The following is a 23,261-nucleotide window of genomic DNA, read 5'->3' as shown; positions in this document are numbered from 1 at the left end:
GTGACCGAAAGCGCGGGTCCTGCTCAAGCTACCTGTGTGTCCACCGCGTCCCACCCTGTGGCCTTGGTGAGCCCTGTGACATTTCTGAGCCTCAACTTTCCTCCCACCTGCCCCCTGGGGCTGTTGGGACGCTGAAACAGTTAACGCCAGCAAAGAACTTAGCTTGGTACCTGGCACGTGGTAGGTGCTCAGTAAAACGGGAAAGCTCATATCATGATATTCCTTTGACGAGAATTATGCCGACGGTGACTCTGCCTGGCCCCATTTCTATCACCTCTTGCCCTTTCTGATGAGCTCTACCCAGGTTATCCTAGTTCTATTTTCACTGCACGCCTCCCATTACACATCCAAGGTACAGGGGGAGTCCCATCGCAGAGAGAACACACAGCCGGCTAACAAAGGAATCAGAAAGCTGGGACTGGACGGGCTCTCCAGGCAGCCTGTGTGACGCGTCACCAGGGGCCAGGCTCTTCAGAGGGACCCCTTTGAAATCAGAGCTCTCAGGGTTTCATCTCCCTGTGAAACGTCTGAACCTCAGGTCGGATTTCCCCTCAATCACACGAGCATGCATTTGGCGGGGTGGGGGGCGGGGAGCAATATATAACTTCGGCTACTTCCCCTCTATGTTCCCTCTGGTCTTCTCTCTCCCCTCCTAAGGACGGTGGCATCTCACCAATGAGCTTCATCTGAAATTTAGCCGAGTAGTAAAGCGTGTGCACGGGCTTGCCGGGGAAGGGATCGCTTCTTGCAACTTGGAGTGATCGTGTCTTACTTTGTGGGGGAGACTCCGACCGTCCAGCTCTCCCACCTGTGATCAACAACCGTGCCTCAGTTTCCCCATCTGTAAGGCGGGAGAAGTGATGGCGCCTGGCTCCTGAAGCTGCCAGCTGCTGTCACTGTCATGATGGTAAGGGTTTTTAGGGACAGAGGACAGCCAGAAGTGTCCAACCAACACAAGCAGCCTCCAATCCCAAAGGCTCTCCAATCCCAAGGGCTCTCCAATCCCAAGGGCTCAAGGTACGGCACACAGGTGACTCCAATTCATTTCACCTCCTTTTGGAGGAGGCGGGGGTAGGGAGGATCAGACAACACTGTCTCCACCATGCAAGTTAGTCTCCACCAGGACCTTGACAGGGTGACCATCTGATTTTAAAGTTCTAATTAGGAATTTTAGAGCCGAATGGCAACTTCCATCTGGTCCCACCCCTTCGTTTGCCAGGTGGGAAACCTGAAGCCCAGAGAGGTGGAAAGGGGGCCAGAATCCTGGGGTCCAGGGCCCCACCTACACCCTCCCTCCTTTCACTCTGCCCTCAGGGCCTGCTTTCCTCCTTCCTTTGGACTGGATGTATTGAGATTGAGATACAAGAACGGGGACAGAGAGCACATTTTTACCCTTTAGCTTCCTGGGCAACCGTGACTTTCCATATGCCAACAAACCTCAATGTAAACAGACACTGGAATAAGGAAATACAACAAATCGACGGGATAAAACAAATCAGGGTGCGGACAACCGATACGTCACCTGTGAGATCATCTAGTTCAGGGTTTCTCAACCTTGGACTGTTGACGTTTGGGGTCAGGGGCTGTCCTAATATATTGTAGGGATTTTAGGAGCATCCCTGGCCCCCCACCCACTAGATACCAGCACCCCCCCCCTTAGTTGTGACATCCCAAAACTGTCTCCGGACATTGCCAAATCGCCGTGGTTGGGTACCGCCGGTCTGATTATTTCACATCAGCTACAACACACACACAGACACAGCTACACCTGAAGCAGGGAAAGCCCATAAGCACCGGTGGATTACATTTGCTAGGGTCCCCGTAGAGAACACGGCAAAAGGGACAGGATGATTTAAGGAGGCCTAAGAGCCACCCCGTTACTAATAACAGTGGTAGCAGCAGGGGGCGTAGGAAGAGTGGCGAAAGGAAGCCGTGACTTCCTTCTGGCTACCTAGGTGCCGGCCCTGACCAGGTATCTCACATTGACCCCTCACGGCTGTATGGCTGTACTGGGGCACCCCAGTCAGGGCAGTCAGGGACTGGCCCAAAGCCCCAGTGCCAGGAGCCGGCACAGAGGATTTGTAGAATTCAGAGCCTTGGGCTTAACTAATCCATGACATCATCTCACCCAATTAACAGCAGCAGCAACAACAAAAAGCTAATATTTACTCAACACTCGGCATGAGCCCATGCAAACAGCTTGGCATTCACTCCATCCCCCTCACCCCCCTCAGCGTAATACCTGTGGGGTGGGTACCATTCTCATCCCCCTCCCCCACCATACTACAAGTGGGGAAACTGACACCTGCAGGCTGGGGGACTTGTCCAAGTTCACGCGGCTATTACAAGGCAAAGCCAAGTTCTACCTTAAGCAGCTGGACTCCACAGCCCCATTTCTGAGCCGCTTGACCTCCTTTCTTCTTCTTCTTCTCCTCCTCCTCCTCCTCCTCCTTCTTCTCCTTCTCCTTCTCCTCCTCCTCCTCCTCCTCCTCCTCCTCCTTCTCCTCCTCCTCCTCCTTCACCTCCTCCTCCTTCTTCTTCCTCTCCTCCTCCTCCTCCTCCTTCTTCACCTCCTTCTTCTCCTTCTCCTTCTCCTCCTCCTCCTCCTTCTTCTTCTCCTCCTCCTCCTCCTTCACCTCCTTCTTCTTCTCCTTCTCCTTCTCCTTCTTCTTTTTATTACATGCGCACAGTAAGTCAGGGCAAATTTGCAAACTTACCCATCCCCTGAGTGGATTCTTGCTGAAGAAGAAAAATGGGCTGGAAACATGAAGTGCATTCTAGCCCTAGGAACCATCTTTGCCAGCACTAGGTGACCTTTAGGAGCCCCTCCAAAGCCCACAGTGAGCTCGTCAGAGAGCCCTGGACTGCCCTGCTGACCATCCCTTATAGAAGGCAACTTACCAAACAAAGCCAGCCTGTGCCGGGCTGCATAAACAGGATGTGACTGAATGGTGGGGGGAAGGAAGCGGAGCTGTCTAGACCCACTGCCCCAAATGCAGGCAGAGCTCCCCACACAGTGCCCAAGGGCCAGGTTCCCCCCCCACCTTTGCCCTGCCTTCATATTGCTGTGATTGAGTGACCACGGCCCGGGAGACATAATGCATAGGCTTCGTTTATGGTGCAGCAGGCAACCTGCAGTGACACGAGGACTGAAGCATCCAACCTCCTGCCGACACATAATCCATTTTTGAAGACAGATTCTCCACGTGTGGTTATGAGATGGAAAATTTTAAGCCAAAAGGGAAGAAATCCTTAGTGATCTTTTCATCTTTTATCAGCCAGGCTTTATAAAACAAAACAAAAAAAAAATAGAGTCAGGAAGTATATGATATATTCGCTGGGGAGAAAGTTCCCTGGGGGAAGGAATAGTTCAAGTGCGAGCGTAGTGTCTGTGAGCCCAGACTGTTGTGCACTGGCTATTTTCCAGTCAATGGCAGCCACTGCCTTCTGGACGCAGCCTCATAACGCCTCGTGATGTTAATGAGAAACAGGCATGCAAAGAGAGGGGGAAGTATGGGTCCCCCCTTCTGCAAACCCTGTATTTACCCTGGTTCTCCTGTCTCATAGCATCGGACACATCGGTGGCACCCTCGGAGGGCGACGGAACTAGGCACGATGACACAGAACTCAGGACGGGACAGCTCACAACTCTGTGAAGCTCCAGGGTCGTCTTTTGTGGTTGTTGTTTTTTCAAACTTCCCACTCCAAATGATCGTCTTTTGTGGTTGTTGTTTTCTCAAACAGTACGGGAGAAGCGGGCGAGTTTCACAACCCATCAGTTCAAGCTCTTTCTTAAGCGGCACTAATGTAACAGAAACGTGTTTTCAGAAGCATGTGCCCAAAGCACGGTAGGGGCCTGAAGTGTCTTCTGCATCATCAAAGAAAGCATGAATTATGTTCTGTGATCTGAGAGCCCAGGGGTGTGTGTTACTTTAATGCCTTTGACAGCGGATGTCTCTATTAGTTTCCTATCGCTGCTGTAACAAATTACCACAAACTCAGCGCCTTAAAAAAAAAAAAAAAAAGTCCGAAAATGTGCCTTCCATGGCTCGCATCAAGGTGTCGCAAGGCTGCATGCGCCTGGAGACCCCGGGGGAGAATCCATTCCCTCGACTCTTCCCGCTGCTAGGGCCGCCTACATGACTTGGCTTGTGGCCCCTTCCAGCAGGGACATCTCTCTGACCTGTTTCCACCAACACACCTCCTCTCTGCCTCTGCTCGTCTTGCCTTCCTCTCATAAGGGCTCTCGCGGGGACGCTGGGCCCACCAGACAACGCACGATCATCTCACCTCACGTCTGCAGAGGCCCTTCTGCCATGTGAGGTTTGGGGGATGAGGACACGGACGTCTCTGGGGGGGGGGCATGATGCTGCGTACCACAGCGTCTCAAAACCAGGAGATCTGATCATCTGAGGTCGTGTCTCACTCCCCCTCCCAAATAGGGCACCATCTATCATATCACAGGTGAGTATCTTGAGTTACTCTTCTGGTCCAGTACTGGTGATCAGTTTGTTCGGGGCCAGCCACACCCCACACCAGGCTCTTCTTCCAAGGTGAGGTGGTCAAGTCAGGCACGCGGGTGATGCCGGTGGGATGAGGCCAAACGATGGGCCTCTACACGGTCCTCTACTTGGATTCTTGGCTTCGTTTGTCCAGCCCTGGCTCAGAGCAATGCACGATCACTTGCGTAGGAGGGGATCATTACCTGCCGCTTCGGGGGGCAGGGGGTGGGGCAGGAAAATGACCAGAAGTGAGATGAACAAACCAAAGCATAAAATAAAGGAAAGGTTTCTCCAAAAGGAAGGATTCTCCCGCTGGAGGCTTGTTCAACTTTCTCAGAACACTTTGGAACCTGTGCCATTAATCTTCAGGCTACTTCTCGACACAGACCGTTCTTCATTATGTGTGTGTCGCTAATCTAGCTTTTACGGCGGAGGCATTTTCTGACGAAGACACCAGGGTGATTCTTTCCTCTATAGAAGGATTTTTCTATTTATAAAGGGATTCACATCTAATTCCCCCACAAAGAAACCACTAGAGAGATGCCATGCTTCATAAAAGTTTGTTTAAAATTTTTTTTTAACATTTATTTATTTTTGAGAGAGAGAGAGAGAGAGAGAGAGAGAGACAGAGTGCGAGTGGGGAAGAGGCAGAGGGAGAGGGAGACACAGAATCCGAAGCAGGCTCCAGGCTCTGAGCCATCAGCACAGAGCCTGATGCGGGGCTCGAACTCACAAACTGCGAGATCATGACCTGAGCCGAAGTCGGATACTTAACCCACTGAGCCACCCAGGCGGCCCTATAAAAGTTTGTTTTAAAATGAAAACACCCTCCCTTGACAGTGCCTTTTGACTACAACACTCTTGCAAACATTCTCCTGAGATTCCACCCCACCGTCAGCCACCCCAGGAAGCACCACGACATTAAATGTACCTGTAGATGATAGTGGGGGGAAGGCAAAGCCCCCCCCCAAGAACCTTGAAAACGTAATGGAGATGTTTCACGCAAGCTGCTCCCTTTCCTGCCTTTTTTTTTTTTTTTTTTTAACTTAACAGTTTGGCAGTCATGCTTTGGTTTGACAGGGAACTGTGAAAATGTGTCACTTTGTCGTCTCCAAACTTCAAAGCCCAATCAAAATAACATTTATTAAAAACCTGGGGGTGCTTGCCAGAATGTGTGCTGAGACACTAAGACAGTCGACCCCAAGGTCTCTCTCACGACTCTTCTTTCTTCCTTTATGCAAACGGCACAGTGCTTCAGACACACAACCCACAAAGGTGCATTATACCCACAGGCTCCCTCGACGACGCAGGGGAATGGACTGTCTGGGAATTTTCTCCACTTGATTCCCTGGGACAAATCCAACCAGCCCGAGGCTGCAGGCTCGCGTGCTTGAGCTCTCTCGCAAGGACGCCGTGTGACGGGAGAAGTTGCCACGTGCACAGTCTGCAGTCACACTTCTCCACCGTGCACGCCAGGGCCGCCAGCTGGAAGCTCGAGGAAGATCCTGTGGAGGTAGTGGCAGAGCCCGGGGTGGGAGGAAACAGGATCTGGAGCCGGAGAGCCTGGCGGGTGTCTCTGCTGCACCACTCCGGGCACTGCTACGCCCTCCCGCCTGCGCCACTTTCTGAGGCTGTTTCTCCAGCTGTAGTGTGCCCGACAGGAGTCTCGTGGTTGCAACTGATGAAAATTCCCAGCCCTCACTAGCTTAAGAATAAACCGAATATAGGGGCGAAATATCCAAGGATGAGGTTCTTGATCCAAGACTCAAACGCCTGTAGCTCCCGCCATCTGTCAGCTCATACAGACGCTACTCGGCTCCTACCTCATGGTGGCAAAATGGATGCAGCAGCTCCACCCTTCTGGTCTTCCAGGTCTCAGTGCAGAGCGAGTCACTTCCTAGTCGCTTTCACAGAAGCTCCTGGATGAATTCTGACTGGACCTCTAAACTAGTAACAGTGGTGATGGGATGTAACTATACCCTTTGGCTTAAACAGCAGGACGTGGGGTGAGGTGGGGATAGGGGATGTTCCATGAGCCTCCTAGCCTAAACACCAGGGAAAGACGGACCTCCAAAACAAAAACTGGAGGCTGCTGCCGGAAGAGCAGGGGATTGCAGGGTGTGGGGGTAATCAATATGTACTAGCTGTGAAATTATAAAAAACAACGACTTTTATCTTTATTGTGCCCTCATATGCTTTATCTTATTCAATGTTTGCAACAACCCTTCCAGATAAGGTCCATTATTCTCCTTCATTTTTACCGATGAGAAAGCAAAGTTTCAGAGAGGTTAAGGATCTTCTCCACAGTCACACAGCTCATACACAGCAGTGCTGGGATTTGAACCCAGGCCTGTCTGGGCTACACTTGGTGTTGAACTGTGGTCCCCATGGCGTGAGGGACACACTGGACAGGCAGGTGGCATTTCGTCTGATCTTCACGGTGGCCCTTCGGGGGAGAGGCTATTCCTACAATCCTTTTATGGTTGAAGCTACCAAGAAAGGTCCAAGGACTCGCCCGGGGGCCCCAGCTTGACTTTCTAGTCCAAGTTAAACTGTCTCCACTACCCACAGGTACAGAGAGGCTGGCAGTGGGCTTCATGCTGGCCTGGGAAGGACCAGGCTGATGCAGGGTCAGGAGAGAAGCCTGGGCATGCTACGGCTGGCCGGATTGAGGGCCCCCCACATCCGCACCTTTTCCCTTTCTCTGCTTTTGGCTTGGGGACCCGTACTGCCCTCTGTGCGGCCCGCAGACATTGGAGGAAGGGTCACCCTGCGGCACTGGCCTGAGAGCCAATTACGTATGTGCTTCTGTTCCCAAGTGTATGTTCAGTGGTATCACATCCGTTGCTTAAAATCGTCCATGGCAGGATGATTTACACCCCAGGAACCAGCCAAGTCTGCGTTAGTATTATTATTGTTATTATTATTATTACTCTTGCCTCTCTTTTTGTTTCTGGGAGAGTCACTCGTTAAACATTTACCAGCATGCCACAGCATAGCAGCAGTCCAGGGCTCGCGGCTTTAGGGGGAAGGCAACGGCACCACCCACCTGCACTCTTCCCTCGCCCCTCCGCCGTCCCTGCTTCGGGAACCGCCTCTGATCCAGTCACACCTAAGTCCGGGACTTTTTCCTGAAGATCGGACAAGAGTTAGCTCTTACCCACTGGACGTGAGTGAGGAAGCATGCTACTCTGCAGCCGGCGGTGACCATCCTGGGGCAGGAAGGGTAAAGACCCCTGTGGCCTTTGGAATCGACACTGAGGAGGCCAAGAGGAGGCGGGGCTTGGTCAGCTGAGCCGAGCTGCACCAGAGGCTTAACTGGAATTGCACAGAAAGTGCTGGAAGCCTTGGACGTTTTTCCGTCGTGAGAGCCCCTTACCGTTGCAGCCGGTCTAAACTTGGGAGTTTCTGTTCCTTGCAACTAATACACCCTAAGCAACACAGCGGCCCATCAAAGGAATCAGCCCATGGGGAAGGCAGCTCCATAGAGAGCAGTGGTAAATAAGGGAGCCAGGGTACAGAAAGGCTCTCAGAGAAAGAACAAAGGCTTCTTAACAATGGCAGACACTAACCCACAGAAGCCAACCCCGACACCTTTCACTGGTTATCCACGAGACCCCCTCCAGACGGTCCAACAAGTGGCCTCTTCGGAAGGCAAGTTTAAGACGTGACGATACTTCCAGTTTTGTTGCGGCTTAAAGATGCCATGCTGGTGGCAGGAGCGCCCATCACAGAACGGCGCTCCTCCTCTCGGGACACCGGGGACGGGGGGACCCACCCCTCGCGGGGTTACAGCACAGATGGGACGGAATCAGGCAGGTCTGTGACAAGGGATTCCGAAACAGGAGGGGCATTCTCCAAACGAATTCCATTTACATGTGCGTCTCAACTAGAAAGCCACAGAAAACGCCTTCGTTTCACTTGGGACAATAAATGAAAACTCTTTTGACATTTGAAGCATTTCACGTCCCTGTGCTTCCCGAGAACGGTTCCATTTAACTTGAAAGGGGTTTTCAGCGTGATTCCCGTTTCGTGTTATGAAAGCATTTCTCTCTCACATCGGGCTTTATCTAAATTTTTAAACAAGGCCTAATTTACAGGCCCCAAACGACTTGGCAAATCTCCTACAATCTCATTGAAAAAAATCCTGGCCGCCTATATGCTGCGGGTGGGTTGAAAGCCTGCTTTGTCTTGGGCGCCAACGAAAACTAAAATTACTCCGCCAACAAAAGGTCAGCCTTTCAAGCCAACCCACAGAATCCATACGCACACAGGGCACACAGGGCGCTCCCCCGCCCCGTCCCCCCACCCCCCTTCCCGCCAAAGCCAATCCCCCCCACTCTTCCCCGCCGCAGAAGTACAAAGCTGCGGACGAGGTGCATTTTGTGCACTTTGCCCAGCAGCAGGGACCGGGGTGACCCATTGCAAAAGGAGAAAATAACTTCAGAGAAGACACCGAATGTGTTCCCGAGTAGTGGATGGGTGCTGCCCGTTTCCTGGGGAGGAGAGGGCAAGAGAGTCAGACGGCGGGGAGGAGGAGAGAGTTTCACAGGCGTCTTGCCCACAGTGTCTCCGGGGGAGGGGCCTGAGGAGTGGCGGTGTCCCCCTATGGGCGGCCTCCTCCCCATGCACCCGAGGCACCCTGCACAGCACCGGCCAGGCTTAGGTGCCCAGCTCCCCTTTGGTCGGTTGGAATTTGGGGGAGGGTCACATGACCCAGAACACGAACAGCCCCGCCCTCCGCTTGGCTAATGGCTCTGGCGTCTAAGAGGAAGCAGGCTGGTCTGGGAACCGTTTCACGCGTTATCTGTTGGGCACTTTCCAGGAGGCAGGGCTGTGAAGGCCCTAGGGATCAACTAGACCCGGGCCCTGCCTGCCTTCACGGAGCTCACGGGAAGCAGCGGGAAGACCACAGAGTAAACCGACGGCAACACAAAGGGAGGGAGGGTCGAGTCTGTTAAACCCTGAGCGCAGCGTAGTGAGTGGGCCCGTGCGGAAGCACCTTGTCCGGCTCCCCAGATTCCCGAGCTCCCCGTTCTCGGCCATTCTGCAGGCTGTGGCCCAGCTGCCCCTCTGCCCGCCATTTCTTCCCGCCTCCTCTCCTACTTGCTTGAGCCTCCTCCCTCAGACACGCCAAGCGGCTGTAGCCTCACGGCCCCGTGCACCTGCTTTTTCTTCCGCTGAGATGCTTGTCCCCTGCACATCCACAAGGCTCAACACTTCACCCCCTTCCCGCTCTCTGCACGGGGCCTTCCCTGACCCCTGACCTCTCTGCACGGGGCCTGCCCTGACCCCTGACCTAAAGGAGCTCGCTCTCCACCCTCGCTCCGTCCCCCTTCGCCTGCTTATGTTCCTCACACATTTATTTACAGTGTCTCTCCCCTGCTTTCCCTGCTGTTCACCGCTTCATCTCCCAGGACTCCAGCAGCACCTGGAACCCAGCAGATGTTCGATACAGATTTACTAGAGCCGGCCGCGGGAGCACGCAGGAGGGGCTCAGTGTCTGGGAGTCTGGAAGGCCTCCTGGAAGCGCCACTTCACGGCCAGTGGGAGTTTTCTGCGTGGAGAACAGGGAACAGGACTGCAGACAGCACCAGCAGCCTCGAGAAATCTGGGAGAGGATGCGAGAATCTCGGTGTGGCCGGAACGCGGACCACGGTAGGGAGAAAGCCAGGGCGGGCGCTACAGTGCCTCGGGGGCCACAGTGAGGTGTCAGGGGCCGGAGGGGGCCGTGGCAGAGAGATGCTGAGTGCCCCAGCCGGAGCGGTGGCCCTGGAGAGGAGCAGAGAGCCTGGCTCTGTCTCCGGGACCTCGGTGTCGCTGGGCACGTCGCTTGACCCGCCTGGACCTCTGCTTTCTTGCCGGCCACGTGGGTATGCTGAGCAGCACGGTGGTCTGCTTCGAGAATCCGTGTCAACGATGCCGCTTCCGGGGGAGTGCAGGCTTAAGTGTTCTCCAAAAGCGAGCTGTTGGGATGACGGCTAGCTTTACCGGCTGATGGCTGAGGCTTTCCATGATCATCCCCGCTTGGCACTTAGCGAGTGTGCCCGAATCTAAACCCTGATGAATTTGAATAATGGTGCCGTTTGATTGACAGCCGAAAGTCACCAATGCAGGAGAAGGCGCACAGACAGCCCGAGAGGACCAGGGCAGAACACAAGGCCTCTGGTGGCATTTGCGTGTTCCCAGCGGGGCTCTGTCCAATTGGCTGGTGCCTTGATTCTTCAGCTCCACCGGGTGTGATGGGGAAGGAAAGGATTCTTATGTGTTGTACCAGCTTTCCTGGCTCAAGTCTATACTCAGAGGACAACAGCCTCGGGGTGGACATCTATGACCTGTCAAACATCCCTAAGAATCTCTTAGGTCCCCCCCAAAGGCAAAAAAAAAAAAAAACCCCAAACAGGGGGCGCCTGGGTGGCTCAGTCGGTTAAGCGTCCGACTTCGGCTCAGGTCACAGTCTCGCGGTCCGTGAGTTCGAGCCCCGCGTCGGGCTCTGTGCTGACTGCTCAGAGCCTGGAGCCTGTTTCAGATTCTGTGTCTCCCTCTTTCTCTGACCCTCCCCCGTTCATGCTCTGTCTCTCTCTGTCTCAAAAATAAATAAACGTTAAAAAAAAAAACCCAAACAGGTGTCTGGGAATGAACATGGGGGCAGCCACGGAGAAGAGACAGCTGTTGACGATGTCCAGATCCCTTCACCGGCCAGACTGACCGTTCCCACCCCACCTCCTGTCCTTTCCAAGGAAGCTGGAAACAGTAAGCCACACCAGGTGTGTGTGTCCTTGGGAAGAAATCACACTGTGCACCACACAAACCTGTCTGCCCTCTTTCACGTCTAATTGCCTGCTGGGTCGAGAGACTTTTGAAAGGGAGGAAGATAATGGAAACTTCACATAATTACATTTTCAAGTAACGCTTTTAGCTTCCCTCAACTTCAGTCAAAACTCTAGCTTGTCAAAATAATCTTAAAGTTTTTTTCTTCCACAAAGACTGATGTGTAACATCACTGGCAATCTTTGGGTTGCAAATTATAAGTCAAGCCTCTTTGGGGCTTTTTTGGAATATCTCTTTGACTTCTCTAAGTGATGAGTTTGGTCCTCTGCTTTTCAACTGTTCGTCTTCCACTTGCGGGAAGAGTGAAATGTCTTCCCCAGTTTTAATTACAATCGGAGCATTATCCTCAGATAGTACAGACCAAAGCCTCACAATGGGAGGGGCTCCTCTGTTAATCAGGGACAAATCTCATGCACTGCAAAGGCTCATACCTTTCATTACATTACCTTGTTGGTCTAATTAATGGTATTACCCTCTGAACCGTGTGCAGAAGCTTAAAGAAATTCAACAGAAAACATGCTCGAGGGGAAAGCAAAGAATGTGTAATAAAGCACCATGCATCACATCCTGGTTACCAGTGCTGATTTCTTTCTTGATTACTACCTGAGGGAGTTGGGGGGCGGGGGGACCCTCCAGGGGACACAGGCTGGGCTGACGCGGTTCTCTTGGAAACGGTGGCAATGTCTGTATTTTGGTTTCTGGCACGGACTAGCAATTTACCTGTGATATTTAATTTAAAAACAAAAAACCAGACATCACCTCATCAAAACCTAAATGTTGTTCCCATTCGTCCACATACAGTTTTTGGTAATGTCTGGTGAGAGCAGGTGGGGTAGGTGGGAGAAAGGATCTGACAGGAACAAGAAAGTCTTTTGCTCTTGGGTCACTAAACCCACTTCAAAAAATAATATTCCCGTGAAAGGCCGGACTTGACCGTGTTAACTAGCACAAAACTACAAACTCTAGCATGAGAGCGTAAACTGCGGACGGGGGCAGGGTCATGATCAGCCATGACACGCGCATGGCAAAGACCCAACGTGTGTTTGTTGACCAAATGAATGAACTCTCTGTTGAGTTCTCAGCTGTCAATAGCACTCTGTGCTGGCCATGCGTGGTCCGCGGAGATGTTGTTGAATGCTCAAAACTCTTTATTTTTTTGGGGGGGGGGGGGAAGAAAACGAAAAAGAAGAAAAGGAAAACTTACAGCCAAAGAAGGTAAGCAAAAATTTTAAGGTCATACAGCTATTTAAGTAACAGGATTTGAACCAGGTCTGTTGGATTCTGAAGACAACGCTTTGAGCACCTCCCATCATAAGACAAATCAGAGTGTACATATCACTGGGTGATCCGAATTTCGTTTCGGGTGAGGCTTAAAGGTGAAGTGGAGATTTTGACGGGTATTCACTGATGTTTGATGAAAGTGTAAGAAACCTCAAAGGTACCTTATTTGATTAAACATAATAATACCATCTACCACCGTGGTGTTTTTTAAATGTCTCGTGAAAGCCTACAATTAAGCAAATCCATATACCTTCCAACCAAAATGTATTAATACAGTCTCCTTCCAGGATGGAGTCCCAGTGGGCTCACTTGAGGGGAGTTTGGTCGGTCAATATTTATTAAATGCCCACTGTGTTTTGAAAGAAGTCAAAAGCATATCTGACCTCAAGAAGCTCACAAGGTGAGAGCAAATAAACGTGTGCACTTTTCTTCTAAAATTGCCCCTCCAACTGGTGTCAGGAAGGGGAGAGGACTGTCTGCCACGCACAAGGTGACAAGGGTCTGGTCCCTGAACTCCCCCACTTTACACCCTGCCTGAGCGGGAAGTACAGGCTGTAAGTACAGGAAGTAAGGTTTCCTAGGGTTGCAATTTTCCCACGCTCACTATTTTCTTGTCTTCCGTCTAGTTCCCCAGAGCAAAGGCCCGTGTTCTTCAGAAGCTTTGAGAAAGGAGGCCTGGTGAGGGGGATGCCTGGGTGGCCTCAGTCAGTTAAGCGTCCGACTCTTGGGTTTGGCTCAGGTCATGATCTTGCGGTCTGTGAGTTCGAGCCCTGCCTTGGGCTCCATGCGGACGTGCACAGTCTGCTTGGGATTCTCTCTCTCCCGCTCTGCCCCTCTCCCACTCACTCTCTGTGTCAAAACTAAATAAACTTAAAAAAAAAAAATTCTTCTAGGGGCACCTGGGTGACTCAGTTGGTTAAGCGTCCGACTTCAGCTCAGGTCATGATCTCACGGTCTGTGGGTTCGAGCCCCAAGTCGGGCTCTGTGCTGACAGCTCAGAGCCTGGAGCCTGCTTCAGATTCTGTCTCCTTCTCTCTGCCCCTTGTCTGCTCACACTCTGTCTCTCTCTCTCCCTCTCTTTCAAAAATGAATAAATGTAAGAAAAAATTTTTTTTTAATTTTTTAATTAAAAGAAAAAGAAAAAAAGAAATGGGGCCTGGGGAAAAGGTCCCCTTCTGCAGCCAGTCGTAGGGGGTAAACACTGGGCAGTGGCAGGTGCAGAGAAGTGGAGAAAGCCGACTGGACCCTGAGAGTCAGAGGGAGGCAAAGAGGCCTTTGTACATCAGTGTGGTCCTGAGAGGGAGCTGGGGGAGAGTGCGGCCCCGGAGGTTCCTTACACACCATCTTGCAAAGTGGGTTAAATTAGTAATCGGACTTCAACTTAAACGCGCATGTGGGTTAAACTCATGGACTTTCCGGGGCACCTGGATGGCTCATTTTTTGGAGCATCCAACTTTGGCTCAGGTCATGATTTCACGGTTCGTGGGTTCGAGCCCCCCGGTCTGGCTCTGTGCTGGCAGCGAGGGGCCTGCTTTGGATTCTCTGTCTCCTTCTCTCTCTGCCCCTGCCCTGCTCACACTGTCTCTCCCTCTGTCTCTCAAAAAATAAGCATTAAATAAATAAATAGATAAACAAACTCATGGACTTTTCTGCATTCAGAAGCAGCAGGAACCTATCTGTGAAATATAGCACCCATTCTTGAGAAAAAAAAAAAATAACCTTGCCAGCGCAGTCATCCTGAAGGCCGCAGTGTGGATCCGGTGGCTGTGAGCAGTAAGCAACCCGCCCCCCGCCCCGCCCGGCTTCCACCCTCTGGCCATTGATCAGCCCCATTAGCAGATGACAAATGACTTGGGTGGCCCTGGTTCAGTCCCTGATGGACCAGCACACAAAGGATTCAGCCTTCCTCTCTAGTGATTGTCTTTTCACTTGGCAGCTCCCTTGGGAGGTCAAAGCTCCAAGAAAGTGTCCCCCCGGAGCTGCCCATCTGTTCCGTGGCCTCCTCCAGGCCAGCAAGGAAGTCCCTACACAGGAAGGCCGACAGGATGGCTCCAACTTTCAGGACAAGCAGACGTGATAGAGACCCCTCTGTGCCACTGAACTGGCACCTTGATGATGGTGACGAGGACCCTTCTACTGAGGTTTAGTACACACAAGCGGCATCTCCTGGGATCTTCGCGGCCACCCGGAAATGTCGGTACTCTCGCCATTTTCATTTTAAAGATGACAAAACCGAGGCTTCGTGAGACCACACGCTTTACTCAAGGTCACACGCAGCTAGTAGGTGGCAGGGCTGGGGCTGGAAGCCACGATGGGTTGATTCCGCAGCCTCTTGCCCCTTGTGTTATGCTAGCTGGCTTCTGCCGCCCAACACCCTTCCTGACCTGCTTCTTTTTAGGCTGTGGTGCTGTGGCCTCACAGGATGCAAATTTACTTCCGAGTTAAATTCCTCGCAGAAGGGGGATCGCTCTGTGGATCAGCGACACCAGAGCAACGTCCTGGCGCCACAAACTGTCCGCTTGGGGTTGAGGTTTGCTTGCAGGTGACCCGCTGGTGGGGATTCGGGAGGCAGCCAGACCCGACGTGCGTTCCTTTCTCACCCCTCGTATGCTGGCTGACCTGGGGCGAGGCCTTGTTGCCATCTAAGAAGCCAGGATAATCCATGCTAGAGCCTCAGAGGATTGTAGAGAAGGTTTAAAAACATAATCCAGCCTAATAAAGGACGCCACTCTTATAATAAAGATTCAAGGTGCTTAGCACAATTCCTGAAACAGAGTAAACGCTAAAAACTCAGAGCTACTATGAGTTCTTCGCAAGATCCCAAATCAAACTTCCATAGTCCATTCTAGCCAGAGATCGTCTCTCTCCTCCGAACTTCCAAAGGATGTTAAAAGTTCTCTTAGAAATTCTCTTTTGAGGGGCGCCTGGGTGGCTCAGTCAGTTGAGCATCTGACTTTGGCTCAGGTTATGATCTTGTGGTTTGTGAGTTCGAGCCCCATGTCAGGCTCTGTACTGACAGCTCAGAGCCTGGAGCCTGTTTCAGATTCTGTGTCTCCCTCTCTCTCTGCCCCTCCCCCGCTCATGCTCACTTGCTCTCTCTCTCTCTCTCTCTCTCTCAAAAATAAATATTAAAAAAAGAGAAAATCTCTTTCGAACTTGTGTTATGTAACTGATGCACATGTTTTCTCCTTTTTCAAAAAGTGTTTGTGAGTACAGCTGACACGATGTGACATCAGTCTCAGGTGTACAGATCCTTTTGTAGTTCATAAGCATGATGACTGGGTATGTTTTCTCCTTAAAAGAAAAAAGTTAGACCCTCATTTGAACCTCAAAATGAGCTACACTCTCTTTTACAGTTGGGGATGCTGAGGCCCAGAGTGGTTGAATAACTTGCTCAGATCATGAAGGAAGTGACCGTGAGGCGAGGACCCAACTCTAGGCCATGCACCCTGGAGCCTGAGTTTGTCACCACTTATTGTTATAAGTACTAGATTATCAATGCCCTGGACAGGACCAAGGTCAAAACTACGGCCCGCCTCTGCCACCTGGCACATGGAAGTCTCGGTAAGTATTTTAGAAAGAACAGGCCAAAAGAAGAGGAGAGTTCCTGCCGTTACACTGTCATGAATCTCTGGGCGATGTGTGCCCAAAGTCTACCTGGCAGGTCTCCCTCGTAGACTGGTGGAGATCCAGGAAACCCATCCCAGCCTCCTGCCGCCCAGAGAACACGGGGCAAAATGGATAGCATGCCAAAGATAACAACGATGATAATTACAGGAATGATCACCACCAACCGTCACCGGGTGCTTCCGATCTGCGTGCCTTCATAAACGAGCACGTGCAGTAACCTCGAGAAGTCTCGGAAATGGGAGGCCCCATTTTACACCTCAGGGAACGTTTGCTTTGGTTTCAAATAGAATGTGTGGAGCTTCAAACGATTTCAAAGTTACGTCATTTTTCCTGCGTGCTTGTAATTTAGGGAGAAGCAGATGATACACTTTCCTACACATACAAACATACACATAGAGACATAGATCTTTCCATTATATAGATGGATAAACCAACACTTACTGGGGTTAGGGTTACAGTACTTTGGTCTGAGGAGCTGAGCTGAGGCCAAAACTTAAAATAATTCAGTGCCACTACTCACAATAGCCAGAAAGTAGGGACAGCACCATCGACAACTCTAACAACATGTCCGTCGAATGTTGGATGGATAAATAAAATGTGGCATATACAGGTGATGGAATATTACTGAGCCATGACAAGGAAGGAAGGACGGACACCTGCTACAACATGGGCGAACCTTGAAAACATGATGCCTGACACAAAAAGTCAAAACACACTGCATCGTTCCCTTTCTGTGAAATGTCTAGAACAGGTAAACCCACTGAGACAGCAAGCAGACTACTGGCCGCTAGGAGCTAGAAGGAGGAGGCAGGTGAGTGCCTATTTAATGGGGGTAGGGTTTCCTTTCAAGACGATCTGGAAGTTCTGGAACTGGATAGTGGTGGTATTGCCCAACACCGTGAATGTAATTCATACCACCGAGTGGTACACTTTACAATGGTTAAAATGGTAAATTTTGAACCATGTGTATTTTTAGTAATAAAAAATTTTTAGTAATAAAAAAAAAATTAAAAAATGATTCAATGCCTCTTTCATTGTACATGGGGGAAAATCCCTATTTCTGGTCTTGATTTGCGAGAAATTTCCAAATGTGTCCTCTCCACCTGCTCTCTGTCTCTCTTTCTCTCTCAATGCCAACCACTCTTCCCATCACACCCAGACCTGGAGCCCGACCCAAACACGAGCCACTCCCTTGCGAACCATGTGCCACCCATCATCCCGCAGCCAGCCCTGCTCAGGGTCCCCTCCTATACTCTCTGCCCACTTGTCCTCCAAGACTCAACTCAAGCACAGCATCCTGTGGAGGCTGTCACGGAGCCCCTTGCCTTGGCTCGGGCAGCGCTGATGCTTTACATGCCTCATATGTACCGTCGTCACAGTACTCACCACAGCGTATTGTAATTACAAGCTTTCATACAACAGAGGAGCATGTGCTGGTTACAAGTAGAGGCCTGGGGGCGGGGGGAGTCACTGGCCTACAGTTCAAATCTCAGCTCTACCTGCTCTGTGTACCCGGACAAACTACCAAACTGCTGGGTGCCTGTTGCCTATTTTGTAAAAATTGGGCTAATGATAATTACTGAGGATGTGAGGATTAAACACAGAAATACATAGACAGCTTTTAGAACAGTGCCTCATCCCTCCTAGGGACCCAGTAAATGTTAGTGTCGTTATTGTCCTCACCGCCCCCATCATCCTCCCTCTGCCCCAGTAGCTTATGAGCCCCACAAGCCTAGCACAGGGCCCTGCCATAGAATAGATGTTCAACAACCACATGTTGAATGAAGTTATGATCCATCCACCCAGTTCTCATTTTACTGATGGGTAAATACGAAAGTGATTTGCCCAGTCATGCAAACGGCTGGAGGCAGAAGGAGGTCGTGAACTTCCCACGTTGTGTCCTCATTCACCACTAAGACACGATGGGACAATATCCCAGTGTATTTGCAAGGAGATGGGCTGCACACCTTGCAAATCCTGTCATGTGGCCCAAACAACACTTCTCCATCAGAGTGAGGCCAGTGCTGGGCTGAGCTGCCACATCTCAGCACTCGAGACCTTTCTTTGCTTCACAACAAGAGCCTGAAACATCAGCAGGCAAGCTATAAATAATCGAGAAGAAAATAATCCAGAAATTAACTGAGGGTCTGTCCACGAGTCAGCGGGGCTCCCTCTCCCAGGGAGGATGATGCATGAGCTGTCGGAGATAAGACTTTGGTTGGGCATATTTAAGGTGAGTGCAGATAGCAGTGGGCACTCAGGGAGTCCCTTCTGCCGCCACCAAATGGGAAACTCCATAGATCAAACCACAAAATAAATGAGGACATTAAGGCTTCATACACTCTGGGATTTGTATTTGAAAAACCAAGATTCTAACTTAAAGCAGCTACTCCTTGAATGATTTTGTTATCACTCCCATGAGAAGTCACTCTTCAGCACCAGAGGTCTTTCATGGGAGACTCTGACCCATAGTTTTAAATACTCACAGCTGATACTTATTGAATCCATATATCTATGTATATGTATATATGTATATGTGTATATATATGTATATGTATCTATCTATATATGAATCCATATATATCCATATATACTATATATATATATATATATATATATATATATATATATATGTATATACACACACACACACACACACACACACATATGCCAAGCACTTAGCACAGGGTTTCACATATATTAACCCAATATTAACTTAATCTTAAAATAAAAAAACCCTATAAGGTGTGAGGAACTATTATCAGCCCCACGATGCAGATAAGAAAACATCTGTCATGTGACCCAACAAAACGACACATTAGGAGGTGGTGGAACTGGTGGTTAAACCAAGGAATTCGGATCCAGTTAAAGGAAGGCAGTCATACAACCAAGGCTGCTGTCTCTGCGGGGTCTCTGAGAGACTACACAGAAACAAAAGGGGAAGTTCTAGCATCCACAGTGGCTCGTGATACCAACTGAATGGCCAAAGGTATGGGCCATGTTATCCCCTGAACTTGTAACAGACAGCCCAGACAGCCCCCTTAGGAGCTGGCTGAAGAGTTAATAGCTATTTGATGGACACCCACCACTATATTACAAATGGTCGGGAGCAAAATAAATGCAAATGAGGCCATGAGGGCAGAAAACCGGCCTTCCCAAGTGTATCCTGCCTGCATTGAAACGTCCTGATTCTATCCCTGAGCTTAATATTTCATGCAAAAGGCAACACTGAGATCGCCGCTCCCAGAAAACCCAGGGGAGGACGACCAGGATGACAAATGGAACCCTCCCCCTTGTATCTTGGAAATGCCAAGAAGGATGGGTGATGGGCCGAAATACCGAAACAAACCTTGAGTGAGCCTTTGGCTGAGGCTGATTTATGGGCAGAGTCGCCCAGCCCTCACCTTTATTTACATTGCTTGGAGCACATAAACTCCAAGAAAATTTAGTGTTTTAATTTGGGCATCTGGCTTGTGCTCTTCCCCCCCCCCCCCCCCCCGCCAACCCCCCAAATCATCCTCTTCCATACGCCCTGGAAAACAAGACCGAACCACAAACCTGTTCTGGAGGGCTCTTCTGTCTCCCACTTGCCTGGTTCAGAATAGAAGTTCCTTGAGGCACAGAAAGGATGTGTTTATGACACATGAAGGGCTCTGCTGTCACCCGTGCACGTGTGCATCAGCATGGCCTCTGCATGGACCGGGGGGATGTGTCCCGGACCAGGAAGCCAGCGTCCCCACTCTAGCCTGGGCTCTGCTTCAAAGGGCTACGTGGCCTCAATCAGCTCACGTGTGGTTTCTGGCCTCAGTTTCTCCAAGTGCTAAACAAAAACTGGAGGATGGGGCGCCTGGGTGGCTCAGTTGGTTAGGCAACCGACTTCAGCTCAGGTCATGATCTCACGGTTCGTGCGTTCGAGCCCCACGTCGGGCTCTGTGCTGACAGCTCAGAGCCTGGACTCCTGCTTCGGATTCTGTGCTCCCTTTCCCTCTGTTCCTCCCCTTCTCGTTCTCTGTCTCTCTCTGTCTCTCAAAAATAAATAAATGTTAAAAAGAATTCAAACAACAAAAACTGGACGACATGGTCTTCAATGTCCCTTCCAGTGCAGTACCGACATCCCGTGATTCCGTAAGCCCACGTGAGTGCTTTTCTCGGGTGCTTCCATGTTCTCTCCATCCGTTTTAGGGTGGCTCTCTCGCACATGTCTATCGTTGAGTCACAGGCTTATGTTATCTCTGCTTAACTCAGGGAAGATGACAGCCCCCAAATTAAACAACCTATTCTAAAATATTCTTTAAGGGGAACCTGTTGGTTGAGTGATGCTGTTCAAGGTCACAAATTGTAGAAATTGAAAAATGGGAGGGACTTCAGAGAGGTCTTACCCAATGCACTCACTTTGACGCACCCAATGTCCCAGCTCCTAAGCGACCATCTGGATGCCTCTTAAGGAGTCCTGGCAGACGGAGGTGGGAGTGACGTGACCCATGTCTATGGTCACACAGCTGGCATCACAGGGCACTGGGGCCGCTGGAACGTCCCAGTTATTCTTCTTCAGCCTCTCAGTTGCGAAGTCAGGGTGAGAATCCAGTCTCCTGGAGTCCCTCACTGCACCCTTCTCCTGCTGCTCTTTCTTGCTCTGGTTTCCAGCAGGAGGTGAGCACCTTGTCCTCGGATCCTTTGTGCCCACCACCTGCCTTGTCAATCAGAAAAACGTGCTTAATGAACGCTAACTGAATGAATTAACAGAAAAGAATGAACTCAGTCTCCCACGCTGGTACCCGCTGGGATGCACGTTAGCGGCACCCATTCATGACCCTTATGGTGCCCATTTGTGACCTTGACAACACTCATGGGGTGGGGTGGGGGGAGGCTGAGCTCAGCACCTGACCCATGCTCTTCCTGTGGTCTTACAACAGCCCTGGGATGTCTGGATTAGGGTAATACCCGCAAAGAAACGGAGGCCTAGACTGTACAGTGACTTGCCCACCTCCTACAGCTAAAAACTGCTGGGAACATGGTATGCATCCAGGCAACAGGCTCAAGAGATTTCTGTCCTACATTATAAACGTGTGTCGGCATCTTCGTGTGCTGAGACGAGTCATTACGGGGAAAACCAGTGAGGCCCTTCCCCAGTAATTACAACATTTCTCTGGGTTGTACCCAAATGATGGCCTGTTGTGACTGCTAAACTCGACATTCTCTTTGATGGCCAATAGGAAGGGAAAACACCATAAAGGGACGATTCCTCTCAACCAGATCACGCTGGGTGTTCCTCTTATTTATTTTTTTTCTTCTGAACTTCCAAACCCCACACAGAAGGTGCTTCGTCAACACTCCTGGAAGACGTTCATCCGGGCTCTAGGACTGACCATGTTCCACTGGACAGCTCTTCTCCTTAGCAAGGCTGACCAGCCTCTCCCTACGGTTTGCGCCTAAGTCCTAGGTGGCCCACCAGCCAAGTATCAGCCAAACACCAACGAAGGGAAATGAAAACTGTTTACTTGGGTCTTCCAGGTGATTTTAATCGCAGGTTATAAACCACCATTAAAAGTAGGGTTTATAATGAGAAAGTGCACGCCAGCTTAGGGTGTTTGCAGTGGAACAGTGAAATGATTTTGTAAATGCCATCTTCTCTAATAAATCTGAATGCTGCTGGAGAGATTAGGCCATTATCCAGCACTGGCATAAATGAGAAAATGATATGATGGATCACATGCTTGAGGGGTTTTAGGAGTTAGCTGGAGATGGGGCAGGATGACGCTAGTTAGCAATGGCAGTTGGCCAATCAAATCACATTGCCTGAAATCTAGTTTAGGGCCAGTTCTGTTATTCTGACTGTGACTGGCGCTTTCCAATATTCATGCCAGGAAGTCACTGTAGAAATTTTTGCCTACGTGAAGGGGGGGTTTGCTTAACGTCAAGGGACCAAATCAGAGATCAATCTGCTTGTGTCACAGTGAGGTGGAGATGAATTTGAGAAACAGAAGGATCCTTTGAAATCAGCGGAATAGTCTAAGTTCTGGAACAGGAGCCGTAATCTTCCAAGGCACATATCAAAGCATGTAACCCACACGACAATACTGAGGACCACGCTGAACAGGACTGAACACACATGCCCGGATGCATTCAGTGGCAACAGTTCCCAACTAGTGGGCCATCGAGACCCTGGGTGACCAGAGAGAGCCACTTACAGAAAATCTAAAGGTCTCCGGCATGCTGTGAATGAATCATTTTTCTTGCATGTATGCACCATCGTTTCCAAATATATGCAGATGCAGAGGCAACATCCATCTGACCATGCTACAGAATTCACTGCACTCTTTTGCATTTATACGTTTAAAAACATAGAAAAATGACACCTCCTAATATTAGGGGCCAGAAGTCATACATTCAAAAATCTCTCTCTCTCTCTCTCTCTCATTAAAAAGAGTATATATAAAAACTGAGAACTATTGTTTCAGTGGTAATACGGCCAAGTCATCAAATCCAGAAGGAGACCGATGGTACGGAACAGCCGTCTTGCCTACAATTTAAACCACTGAAAACTGGCCCCTGGCTAAAGTTAGAAGCACATGCATGCTCCGTAGGGAAGTGATCATTTTGTTGGTGCTAGTTTGGGGTATATTACCTATTTCCTCTGAGTACAACCTACTACCTAAGCTTGCCAGCCTTTGTGAGTTAAGCTTTTCAGCCCTTAACCCTCCTTGTCCACTCATGCTGCAGACATCTGGATGACTTCTTAAACGAGCTACTGGTGGATTCTAACCACAAGCTCCAATACAAGTCGAGAGTACACGTATGTGAAAAGGCCTGGAAACCATACTCAACAGGACATCATGGCAAGTCTAGCTCCTCCTAGGCGCAAGGCCTCCAAGCAACACAGAAATATCAGGAAAGAGATCTGGAGCGTAGAAGAAAAACACCCTCTCCTTTGGGATACAAAAATCGGCTGGGAAAATAAAGAGAACGCCATTCAAAGGGGGGAGAATTCAACGCTCAATAAGAGACTATGTTACTCAG

General features: G+C 50.3%; 1 long non-coding RNA gene across 1 annotated transcript; it reads right to left on the bottom strand.

The window, feature by feature from the left end:
- Positions 1 to 2,648: 2,648 nt before the first annotated feature.
- On the bottom strand, positions 2,649 to 8,263 carry LOC122227230. The gene is made up of 3 exons (XR_006205930.1): positions 8,075 to 8,263; positions 2,902 to 3,283; positions 2,649 to 2,739 (listed from the first exon to the last, which is right to left on the bottom strand). It is a non-coding gene; the product is annotated as an uncharacterized LOC122227230 (long non-coding RNA).
- Between the last annotated feature and the right edge of the window lie 14,998 nt (positions 8,264 to 23,261).

The sequence above is a fragment of the Panthera leo genome, chromosome C1, assembly GCF_018350215.1.
Source record: "Panthera leo isolate Ple1 chromosome C1, P.leo_Ple1_pat1.1, whole genome shotgun sequence".
In the NCBI taxonomy this organism is placed as follows: domain Eukaryota; kingdom Metazoa; phylum Chordata; class Mammalia; order Carnivora; family Felidae; genus Panthera; species Panthera leo.
The sequence above is the reverse complement of the archived record's forward strand: the minus strand, read 5'-3'. Positions and strand labels throughout refer to the sequence as shown.